The following is a 12,380-nucleotide window of genomic DNA, read 5'->3' as shown; positions in this document are numbered from 1 at the left end:
ACCTACAGGTAACAATCCAAACCTCTGCAAGGCCACTGTCCTGACAATATCAGCCCTTCCCACTAAGTTAGAATGCTAATTGAAAATGCAAACACAAGAAGTTGTATGTGTTCGGCAGATGTTATATAAATATAAAAGAATCATAAATAAGTCCTTGTTACTTAATTTGATCATATGTTATTCATATTCAAAATGTCCGCTGAAATCTTTTCTGGTATTTGAATGCCATATATTTTCGAGTGGGTGTAGGCCATTCCACTGAAAAGAAAAAAGAAATACATTCTATGAACCATCTAATAATTCTTAATTTCATCTTATTTTTTAATTTATAAAAGATTATATGCACATTGGGCATTGACAAGAGGGATATGTTAAAGTATGGACCAGCCTCCTAAATTCCATAAGCACCTTATTCCGTTTGGGAGGCTTTTCCATGTCTGGCTGGCCTCAAAGTGGAAAGATTTCTTACTGATGGCACATGTACACAGTTTTCATATCTGAGATTAAAATTACATGTCTTAAAAGCAACAAGGTTTTGAACATATTCTGGTGAGATACCGTACAGGCATTTGTAAGTTTCAATAGCGATGTTTTTTACCCTGCTCAAATGTAATGTTGGCAATGTATAATCATTTACAACATTTATACAGCTCTATATTGAATCTTTTCTAATTGTTCTGTGTTGGTCTTGCTACAAAAAATGCCAAACAACAGGACTGTAGTTGAAATTGGATCTGATAAAATATTTGAAGATGATTAGCTTAGTATTGGTTTTCAATAATTTGCTTCGTTTTTAAAGGATGTTCAGTTGCTTAGCTGCTTTTTGTACATTCTAAAAATTTGGGCATTAAAATTTAATTAACTCTACCTCAACGCCCAAAAGTTTAACTTGCTATTACAAACAATAGTGTGATTAAGTATATTGAATTGTTGTTTTTCTTTAACAGAACTTAAGCCAACTAAAATTGCTTGAAATTTGTTAGGGTTAGCCTGCATTTGATTGGAAGTAAACCCGTTTCCAAATGTTACTTTCTTCTTCAAAAGTGGTCTCAACAACATCAGGATTTTATCACACAGAGTAGTGTTATTTGCATTATTATACAAAGCTGCAGTATTGCGAAAGTTGAAGAAGTCATTGAGAAAGGTGTTGAAGACTAAAGGCCCTAATATTGATGCGTGTGGCACGCCTTTCAGCGTTGAGTCCCACTCACTTATAATTTGGCACGTTGGTTTCTTATTTATTGATAACTGTGGATAAGTTAACATGCTGGACCTGAGAAAACATATTCATTAAGCTTGTCTAAGATGAGATCATGGGGCAGGCAGTCGAATAATTTTGAGGGGTTCATTGCAGCACCTACATATTTGTTTTCATCAAGGGCTTTTTTCCAGTCTTCCAGTTTCATTTGCCACCAGCTTTTGATCAAAAACCATTTTTTCTATGTGGTCATTGAGTATTGTTGGGTTATTCGATTTATTTGTTGGTTACCATGAGAGAAAAGGTTTGATTGTCGAACAGAAGTATTTAGATTTGGATCCTCCACTTCCCCGTTCTTGGAAATAAACAGCAGATTCTCTTTTGACCTTTGTTTCAAGATTTCTGAACTTTGTGTAGCTTAGCCAGTGAGCCATGATCTGATTTCTGCTATAGGTGTTTGTTGCTTGACAAGCATTGTAAATATTTTTTTATTTACGTTTCCTAGAGTTCATGTAAGGTGGTGTTTTTTTTATGGGATTTCTGTTTTACTGGGGCATGCCCGTCAATGACTTGCTTCAATAGGTGTTCGTGAGCCCAATATTTATCATCTATGTCCTCAAAAGAGATGTTAACTAAAATCGGACGTAAATTACATTTTCTTCAAATTTTAAAAGCGTGAGATTTTATTGTGTGCAGTAATATATTTACAGAAACTTTATTATGATAGTTATCGTACTATCCGTCCGTCTGCCCTTCCGTTCATACGTCATATATGGGTATATATTTGGTATCATTTCTTTTATTCCATACGTAAATGCATTTGTAAAGTAGTACTTTTTGGGTTAATGTTTGTTAGGGCTTGGGTATTATTGGTATTTTTAAATACCGTTTATTACGAAAGTTCACAGCTAAGGCACATATGCGGCCGTCGGTATGTCCGTAGCTGTCGTGTCAAATTGTAATCGAATTTTGATCAAACATCACATAAGTGTAGAGATACGTGAGAAGGACAGTTGCACATTAAAATCATGTTGTCAACTGAACGGTCTAGTTCACACGTCGAGGGCAATTGAACCCTATATGTATTTCATAGTATTATATTTCGTATCCCACCTTGGATCAAACTTCAATCGGAGTTTGATCAAACCTCACAGTTTTGTAGAACAGCATGGAAAAACATTGTATCTCACATAGGATTCGTGCTTTTACCTAAAACGCCAAGGTTACAACTAGGGGTCAATGGAGCCTGACAGAGCGTTCATTGTAATAGTTTGTGTCTCAGCTATAGCACTCTCCGTCCTATTCAATGTCATTTCGATCTTACCTTACAAAATTGTAAGGCGGTATTTGAAGGTGAATCGAACATAACATTATTGCTCTCGCTACAAAGGTCAAGGTCAGACTTACAGGTCAGTTGAACCCCAAAGAAATTTCATACTAATCATTCATTTCTCAACTGTAACTTATTCCATTGAATGATCGGAATATCCATCAAACGTGACATAATTGTACAGCAGCTTTGAAAAGTGATTAGTACAAAGCATTCTTGTACTCGTTTCAACGTACACATTTTGGGCAGATGAATTTCGTAGTAATGATCCGTGTTTCAGCTCTATTCGTGTCACTTTCAATCGAATTTCCATTATACTTTTGAAATTGTCAAGTATTCTAGAAAGATGTGTTTCGCATAATAATCCTAATGTCAGCGCATTGCATTTATGCTCTCACACAAAAAGTTAATTTCCTACTAAGTGTTCAATTATAATCTATTACTTGACATTTCAATCGGAGATTGATCCAATTTCAAAGACTTGTAGAGCAGCATGGAAAGGTTTGTTAGGCATAACATTTGTCATCTCACCGCAAAGGTCATGGTCATTATAGTGGTCAATGGACAAATATGAGGAGTTCATAGTAATTATTTGTGTCTCAGCTGATACGTTATCATATTATATGTGATAAGATATGTCATCAAACAGTCGTTCAACTTCAGGTACACTTTATGTAAGTTGAAACCATACATTCCCATTACGAAGTACCTTCATAATACACAATATACAATGGTCTTCACCCAAATTAGTGACATTTGTCATGTGTCTGTGACAGGTCTTTTTTGTTATATTAGTCATTCATGTGGGGTGTTTTAAACCCCGGAAATACCGATTGTACCGTCTGCCACCAATGGGCCAACAAAGGCTTTTGTTTGTGCTTTTTTAGATCTACTTAAGTCATATATGATGAGCCTTTAAAAGTGTTTAATTTGCTTTCGAGCACAAAGGTCTGTAGTTAACATTCATTTGATATTCGAATGTGAAACATTCTTTTTTCATTTTAAGTTTAACGACTGACGAGGCAATGCTATCTATGACGTATATCAGTCAAAATATTATTCAACAATTTGCCTTGTTTATTCGCATGCATACCCAAGTTATTTTTATCGTTTAATCAAATGCGTAATTGATGGTTAAATACATTTATTGAATAATTAATTATAATAAATTGATTCATTGCAAATAGACACGAGATACCAGACCTGGAAGACTAGGCTCACTGGCTAAAGGGAAGTATGAGGAAATGATATTCATGACGTTAAACACTCCGATTTCTCTTCAAACCGTGTATGTCTAATTCGCATGCACACACGCAATTTGATTAAATCCATAATTTATGCTAGAGAACATTAAGTATCCCTTGAGTTTGAGTAGTACAGTTGATTTATTGCAAACAGTCTCGAAAACACTGTACTTTTTAATTATTGCCTGTATATTTAGTCTTTCTTTATGTTACCAAACAAGAAAACAACATCTTTTGCTTAAATATACACAAGTTAATATCGAAACGTATATTGTAGTTGTTTTATCAATGGACGTTAAATACACAGTTCATAATGATAATATGATTAATATGATGAGAACAATTATCACATAAATTTGAGTTCCATGAGACTATATAATTTTACTACACTAGCATTTTATAGTAAAATACTTGAATAATGCGAATGTATACAGATTAAAACGACGTTTACTCATCGCCATTAAGAACTGTCATTGAAATTAAATAGAACCTTACAATACAATACAATACAAACATTCTAATAACACTCAGGTCATACGTACATGTCAATATGAGGACAAATAATATTAGTAAACATGAACAATGTATTATATATATAAAACCGAAATTATAAACAAGCAAAACAAACGATGTACGTCTGAAGGTTAACACAAATTAATATAAAAATATCTTTAAACTTTGTATACATGATAGTGATATTTGTGTAACCTTCTCCCTATATATTTATAGTTACGACTGTGTGAATTGTGTATGAGCTCGTTCATGTATGTTCAAAAAGTGGCTGAACGACACATCGTCCATTCTTTCATATAAATAAATACCTGTTCCAGAGGTTTGGTGCAAAACACTCCAATTACTGACACTCGCCATGCATCTCAGTACACATCAAGCGAGCCTGTGAAGTAATTTATCGGGGAAACATTTATTGTCCCATTTTGTACTAAAACCTTCTATTTCAAAAGCAAAGTGATTGTTTGCTCCAGGATTAGACTTCATTTTATCTTCCATAGCGGCTTGATTTCGACATGATTCTATTTTATATAGTACACATCAAGCAAGCCTGTGTAGTAATTTATCGGGAGAAATATTCATTGTCACAATTTCTTCTAATTCTCTTTTTAAAGCAAAGTGATTGTTTTATTGGAAGGATGGGAAGAATTCAATTATTAGAATTTTGAGTTGGTGACACTCTCATAGGATGCTTGCATGATTCTATTGAAAATTGTACATTCTTAGTTATATTTTGTCTTGTTCAAATCCAAGCTATGAATCACAAAAGGTTACAAATTTAAGTAAATACAAATGATGCATAGCTTTGTGTATTGATTTGAATCACGTGTTATCTGTACACGAGTACTAAATGGACACACGTTTGTTTAAGAAATGTCCAATTAGATGGAACGCATATTGCATTTTAATGAGATGAAGCACAACAAGAAAATATATGTGTTTTGTAATCAATTGGCCAATTGCTTAAATAGCGACGCGATATAGTGTCCGTTTCCAGATGGGGGCACCGTTGGTAGATAACCACTAGACAGTGTCCCCCTCTAGAGTAAGGATGCGTCGTGAACATATCACTACTAGACAACGCTGTAGTGTGCGGATCCGGATGGGGTGCCGTGGGTAGATAACCGCTAGACAACGCTAATATACAACAATGCTGTATTGTTCGCCTGGAGAGTGAGGATGGGTCGCGGGTAGATCACCGCTAGACAACGCGAATAACACACATTACACGCTTAGCCACCAGGGGCAGTGATTACGAACAGTCTCAAGTTTGAGTTCAGACTCAAGACTCAATAAGGCAAAACTTCATTCCATTGTAATTTTCCTTCTATCAAAGCATTAATGGTGAATTTGCTGAAATATATCAGTAGTTGAATGTTTAACTATTATTTACAAAATGGAATAAATATGATTTAAGACTCCTTTATAAACATGCTTTTCTGAGTCTGAGTCTAGACTTGGACTTGAGACTGTTCGTAATCATGGCCCCTGGTCACTATAGAGCATTTTGACTCCAAATTAAAGGAATAATTTCAAAGCGAAATAGTGTACACCTGCGGAGTGTACACCTGCGGATTGTCCACCTGCGGATTGAGACTCGTGGGTTCGACCTCAATCAGCTTTATTCAGATATTTGTGCAATTCGTAGCATTTATTTTACCTAATACTTACCCTGAACTATCACCATTTGCTCCCTTTATCCGAATCAAGATGTTGGCTCAGAAGAAGTTGGCATGTTCCCTTATCCATGAACATAGAACATCAAGTTAACTTAGTTTGGTTATATAGTTTAATTATCGGTTGATGCTTCGAAAGTATATCACGTTTATCCCTTGTTGTGATAATATTTGTATCCTCCCCTCATATCCTATAGCACATTGAGTTCGACAGCATTTCACGTCCTGAGCTTTGGCATTGTCGATTACCGTTTCATTCTTGTTCTAATGGTTATATTCAAGTACTAGTTTGCTTACTTTAATCCGTTTTGATTAGTTTTGATTTATCATCCAGTCATTGAATTGGCATCCTGTCAAATCAAGATGAAATCGAAAAGAACTTACTGGACAATTATCAAAATAATTTAAGCGCATTGAGCTACTCCGGAATATATTGATAAATCAACCCAAGGGACGAAACCGGTTTGTCAGATGAATGTCAGATGGATGCTGTTCCCGCTCAGGCAGACAAATAAAAGTTCAATTATTTGAGAAAGAAAAAAGACGTCATGGCGTATAAGTATAACGTCATGGTAACGAGCTAAATGAAAACTGCCTAAAAATAGTTGTCCTCTAAAGCATGTGAATCAGAACAGTGGCACATTTCAACAAGTTTGATTGTACAAAAGTCATTTTTGATCGGTCGCGTCTGGTTTTTCAGACGAGGTTTTCTAAAAGCTTTAGTCAATGTCGTCGACATCAAACGCGTTGTTCTACAAAGTTTTCAACATAACTGGTAAAGAATTTCAAAATCATTTTGGTGCACATGTTTCCTATACGCACATGTTTAGCAGGACCAAGAAATCGTTGGATAAGAAGTGTTGAGTTTTAACTTTGTCCAACTGAACCAAAATTAGTAAAGAGCGTCTGACTCTCAAATGTCATGTATGCCTATACATTTTTTCCAGTATGGCGCAGAAATGATTAAAAAACATTGAAATGCGAAATACTATATGAATGTTGGACTGTTAAATGTCTTAAAAGGCTATGATATTTTTGTCTATCAGTCAGAATTCTCATCGAATGATTTGTATTGTGTGTTTAATGCGCATGCGCACACAACTTTGTGAAATTCATTATCAATAGAAAAGAACATTTATTCGACTATTTAATTCGACTCATTACAGAAAGGCACGAGAAATATATAGTCTTACTTGTATGAATATTTAGTAATAAATATGCCGAGCAGAGGCAATATAAAAAGTATCATTTATACGTCAACACAAGCGTTACGAAGGTGCGCGTTTAACTTATATTTTTGTGCGGTCAACACATGTTTATTAACTCTAAAATTCATGTACATCATGAAAATATTGAGATATTTAATCAAACAAAATGAAACGTAGGAAATTTTGAATGTTAACATATTACCATATTTAAATTACAGAATAAATATCAATTCTTAATCTGTATCAGATTTATTAAACAGTGCATACACTGCATAAATTGCAACAACAGTCAAGTAAATGTTTACGATTGATTAAATAAAATGAAAATAACAAGGGCAAGTCCATCAGACATATACTATCCTATTGCCTTATAGAGAAACAGTCCGTCAACATGCAATAAACAATCGTAACACCTTGTTCATTTCTCGTCGAAAACAACCTCGGATTATATACGGTATTGAACTACGCTAAAAGCAGTTTTACCTAAGGCCTTTACTCTTAGGAATCTGTATTCTCTATGCAAAAATACTCGTCATTGGAAAACAATTTGAACTTAGTAATACAAATTACACGTTAAGACACAATAATTGATTAATATTAATTATGATTATTTATTTATGAACTACTTTTTCTTATTCGATGTTGCTCCGATTGTAAACATATGCTTCCAAAACACTGTCCCATGACCTCCATAAAAACAATAGGTATGAAAGTGTCTAGTACGTGTACAAATGCCTGACAATGAGTGATTAGCTAATACGACGTCTAGGAATATGTTGCACTTTAAATTACGTTAGTTAAAACTTAACATTGCTAATGCTTTCTTAAAAGCACATATTCTAAGCATTTTCATCACGTTGGCGTTATAATTGTCTTTTCTCAGAAAAACAAAGGCCATTCTCGTGCCGACCGACAATTTTAGCAATTAAAATCACGACGTCCATGCATACGTTAAATTAAATGCTGACTAATTAAAGAGATGCTCTTCGTGCCTCAAGGCCTTATTTTACGCGTCGAGAGGTTTATTACCATTCCTTCCAACATTTAAGTGTTCGGTAATGACTGTAACCAGTCCTGTAATTGCAGTGTACGTTTATACATTCTATATTGGTGACACTATTGTGTTATGTGTTTAAACCAAACACTTTAAATGGATATGTGCTACCCTGCAATCGCGTTATATAGGATACATTTACATCATAAAAGCTATGTAAAGCAAATCGAATGGTGTATCGTTCATTAAAACTACAGTTCTCTAAAAGGTTTTCTTAAAAAAAATCAGGCTTGTTGAATTTAAATTGCAACAACATCTTATGAAACATAATTCAATATAATTATTATAATATTTGTAAATTATATGAAATGACGTCCAGAAATATTTGCGATGCAACGCAATAGATTCCATCGAAGTTCCAAGGCACATGGTGTCAGACAGCATAAAACACATAAATATATTCTTAGCTATATATTGTTCTTGATAATGTGTCAGCCTTTTATTCGTGACTGAATTATTAATGACAAAAGTGATCATTTTCCAGTAAAGAGATTTCCATAGTCTGGCAGCGTCTGTCAGTTGCCAGTATGCTTATAATAAATTAATTGAAGGTCCCATTATGTTTCAGTGATGTAAACTTATTTTTTGTTTGTATATCCAAATCGCTTCTCTTATCCTTCTTGATCGTTTTAACGCCAATAATGATAAAAAAATGCAATTTCAAAATGAAACTAAACCGAACGTATAATCTAAGTGTAGTATAAATTTAGCACGCACAACGTCATTACGAAATTTGCATATCACGTGAATTTCTTGATACATAATTATTTGAAGTACATGTTAGAATTGTTTGATTAAACAGTGTCCGGGTAATGCAACTGAAAACACTTCTTTGATCATTATTTTACTCTATGACAACGAAATTGCAAAAAAATAGTATAAAAAATGGTATTATTGGGGTGTGAATCCAGGCCGGTAAAGTCAAGATAAAAGCAGATTTTTGGCCACCTTATCCACTTAACCATGAGGACTACGGTATACTTTGTAGACATATTGGCAATACATTAATAACATCACGTGATATGGTCAATCAACCAATGACGCAATAACATAGCATTAACATTGTGGACTACAAGGACGATATTTGAGCAAATTACAACATTTGCTGAAGGGTTCAAACTTTAAGTATCTTAGTTATAACGCTACTTAATTACCACACTAAATGTTGCATGTACAAAAAAGTGCATTTTACAAAAACATGAGCGAGTACCTATCTGCGATTTTTCACTTATCAACATTGATTCTATGCTCCGCCCACATCTCTGCCTCATTGGCATACAGTAAGTCAGTGGACCAGTTTGAAATTTTGTTGGTATTTCCCATAAATTTCTTTTTTAAATAAAGCATCTCTTGGACCTTGGGAATTTATATTATACAATATTAGACAAACATTAGACATTATATGAGACTCTCCTATAGTTATATACTCACTTTTTTCTCTCTTAATTTTCTCACCCTAATTGGCACTGAGGCTTTAAATTTCGTTAAGGGTACTGATTATATCTTTAACGGGTAATTTTTGCAATTCATGAAATCGTATTATTGCTGGGCTTCGATCGGAGCCTGTTTTACAGTTAGATGCTATTGAAAAAGCTCTTTATTGTTTCCACGACTCTTTTCGGTATCACTTGAGTGTATTAATTACTGATTTCACATGACGTGTACTTGTTCCAGTGAGGCAGTAGAAAGCTGACATTTTTATCATGAGTACAACTAAATTGATTTATGACCGAAAATTAATTCATTTGATTTCTGGCGTTGATAAAGTTCGAAACATAGATATGGTGAATGCCGTACTGTATGCAGTCAATGTGTATAACAGAATTGAAATATGTCCCATGGTAGAAAAGATAAAACTTATTAAACAATGTTGTGTAAAGAGACATTCCCATCAGTCAAATATGAAGCTTATGTTCGTCAATAGCTTCTCAAACAACAGTTTATATTCCTATATAGACAGACAGACAGACAGACAGACAGACAGACAATTCATTGACTTGCATATAGTGCATCGTCACAACACATATTTTTTATTATACAATATGTCAACGTGTATGAGCAATGATAATAAATTACATTACTAAATACACATAACACAATACGTATATATATATATATATATGTAAAAAAAGATAAATAAATGATCAATGAGAAGCTGAACATGGCTTATTAATGTAATTAAGTGTCGTCATTTTGTACATTTGATTTTATTTCTAAGAGATTCTTAAACAAAGTTGCATATTTTTAAGAAGTTCTTAAACAAAGATGCAGATTTTCAAAAGATTTTTATACAAAGATGCATATTTTAAGAGATTCTTAAACAAAGACGCATATGTTGTTAAGTTTTGTACAGTTATATGTGAGGAAAAATGAATACCTGGTGATCCCATATCATTTTGAAGTCTGCCTTTGTGTGGGGGCCAATGACTATCGAGGATTTTTCTCCTTTTTGTTCATTCAATTGACGTAAATCGATTCTGTCGAGTGCACAAAAAAAGTTTCACAGAGTATGTTTCAGTCAGTCTATGTTTTCCCAGAAGCTTATTTGTCAGGCTAGTGTCCGTGGTTTAAGGTAGCATGTACTTTGTGTGGGCCAATGGCAATCGGAATTACGTCCGTTCTACTTTCTCTAGATCGCCAAAATTCAACTCTAGCATAAACATACTTGGTATCATACCAAAATAATTTAATGTATAGAGGTAATATATGTTCTTACTTTTCTGATACAAATATTGCTAAAACGCTGTACCTTATTTTAGTTTACATAAATAACAAAAATACAAACTGTTAGGACTGTGTATGAGATACATAACTAAGTAAGTACATGAGATACACATAAGTAATCAGTATGCCTTATTTTGAAATCAAAACACGTCATTAAGAATTATACCATATGTATATTCGTTTTTAAAATACGGCAAATACCAATATACATTGTGAAACGAAAATCTTACTTGAACATCGGAAATCTGTATTATTCTATGTATTAGCTGTTATTTTTGTTAATTTACCCATTTTGTTTAACTAGAAACTCAGCGAATTTTATAAATATTCAGTGTATTTTATATACACCTTATGACTACGGAAATTGATATCTGCATACGCATGATAACAGACATAGATGTTATAATATCAATCTGCATAATAATGCAACTAACAAATTACATCTGTGTCTTCGTGCTAAATGTCGGAAGGCCTGAAAGCCCAGCGGCAATTAACGCCGCATAATGCAGACACAGCACGCTTTTTTATGATTAAATTATGTTACACCTTAATGCCAACCGATGAATACATTGTCCTTTGTTGTCCTTTGTAGCTATCTATGAAATGTAAATCAACTACCAGTCAAAACCTTTCGGACGAAAACTGTCCGAAATGGCTGAACTGGTGACTGGTTGTATAATAAGTGTATCTTATCATTTCCGTTCCTTCTTATAAAAGACAACGGACTATCATCAATTTTAGCCACAACAAATGATAGAATTGTAGAATTGATGCTTCTCCTATTGATTTCGTGCTGGATATATCTGTGGAGCCTCATATGGTTTGGTGTATGAACTATATAAATCATTTACTGTGAATTGTTTATAAAAGACAAATAGCCTTGTATGATTTGAAACCAAAAATAGATTGTTAAGCTATTTCTTGTTTATAAATTCGCCTTAAGCACAGACATTCGGCCTACATCACTGCAAAACAATGGCGCTATCAAATGAAATAAGCTGTTTGATATGTTACATGGAAGCGTTGAACATATGAAAGAAAAACTGTTTTGCAAACCGCAATCACTGGTTGTTGTTTTTTTCTGTGAATAAATAGTTTCACATCATATACACGATTCCGTCTCGGAAATAACGTTTTAAAACATGATTTTTTTTAATTTCATAAAATGTCATTAATATCGATACAAAAATGAGAATGAACGAAGGAGGACTAGTCATATACAGCAGTGTTTGAACATTTATGCTTTACTTTTCATTATTTTACCGGCAAATGAAGATTTGCAGTTTTGAGTCTTGAGTTTCAAACTCAGACTGAAAGCGTTAGTCAATACGATCCCTGGGATTGATTCGGTGTTAACTAGTCTTGGGAAACATCATAACACAGAGACAGGTGTGTAAAGTGGGTGTTTACTATACTGCCACTCCTCTACAATAAAG

At 33.8% G+C, this 12,380-nt stretch overlaps 1 protein-coding gene across 1 annotated transcript in view; it reads left to right on the top strand.

Annotated features, from left to right (window-relative positions):
* LOC128233724 (muscarinic acetylcholine receptor M1-like) overlaps positions 1-12,380 on the top strand; it is a 117,517-nt gene that overhangs the window by 30,210 nt on the left and 74,927 nt on the right. The gene's annotated exons all lie outside the window — the stretch shown is intronic.

This window comes from Mya arenaria, chromosome 5 (assembly GCF_026914265.1).
Source record: "Mya arenaria isolate MELC-2E11 chromosome 5, ASM2691426v1".
Lineage (NCBI taxonomy): Eukaryota > Metazoa > Mollusca > Bivalvia > Myida > Myidae > Mya > Mya arenaria.
The sequence above is the reverse complement of the archived record's forward strand: the minus strand, read 5'-3'. Positions and strand labels throughout refer to the sequence as shown.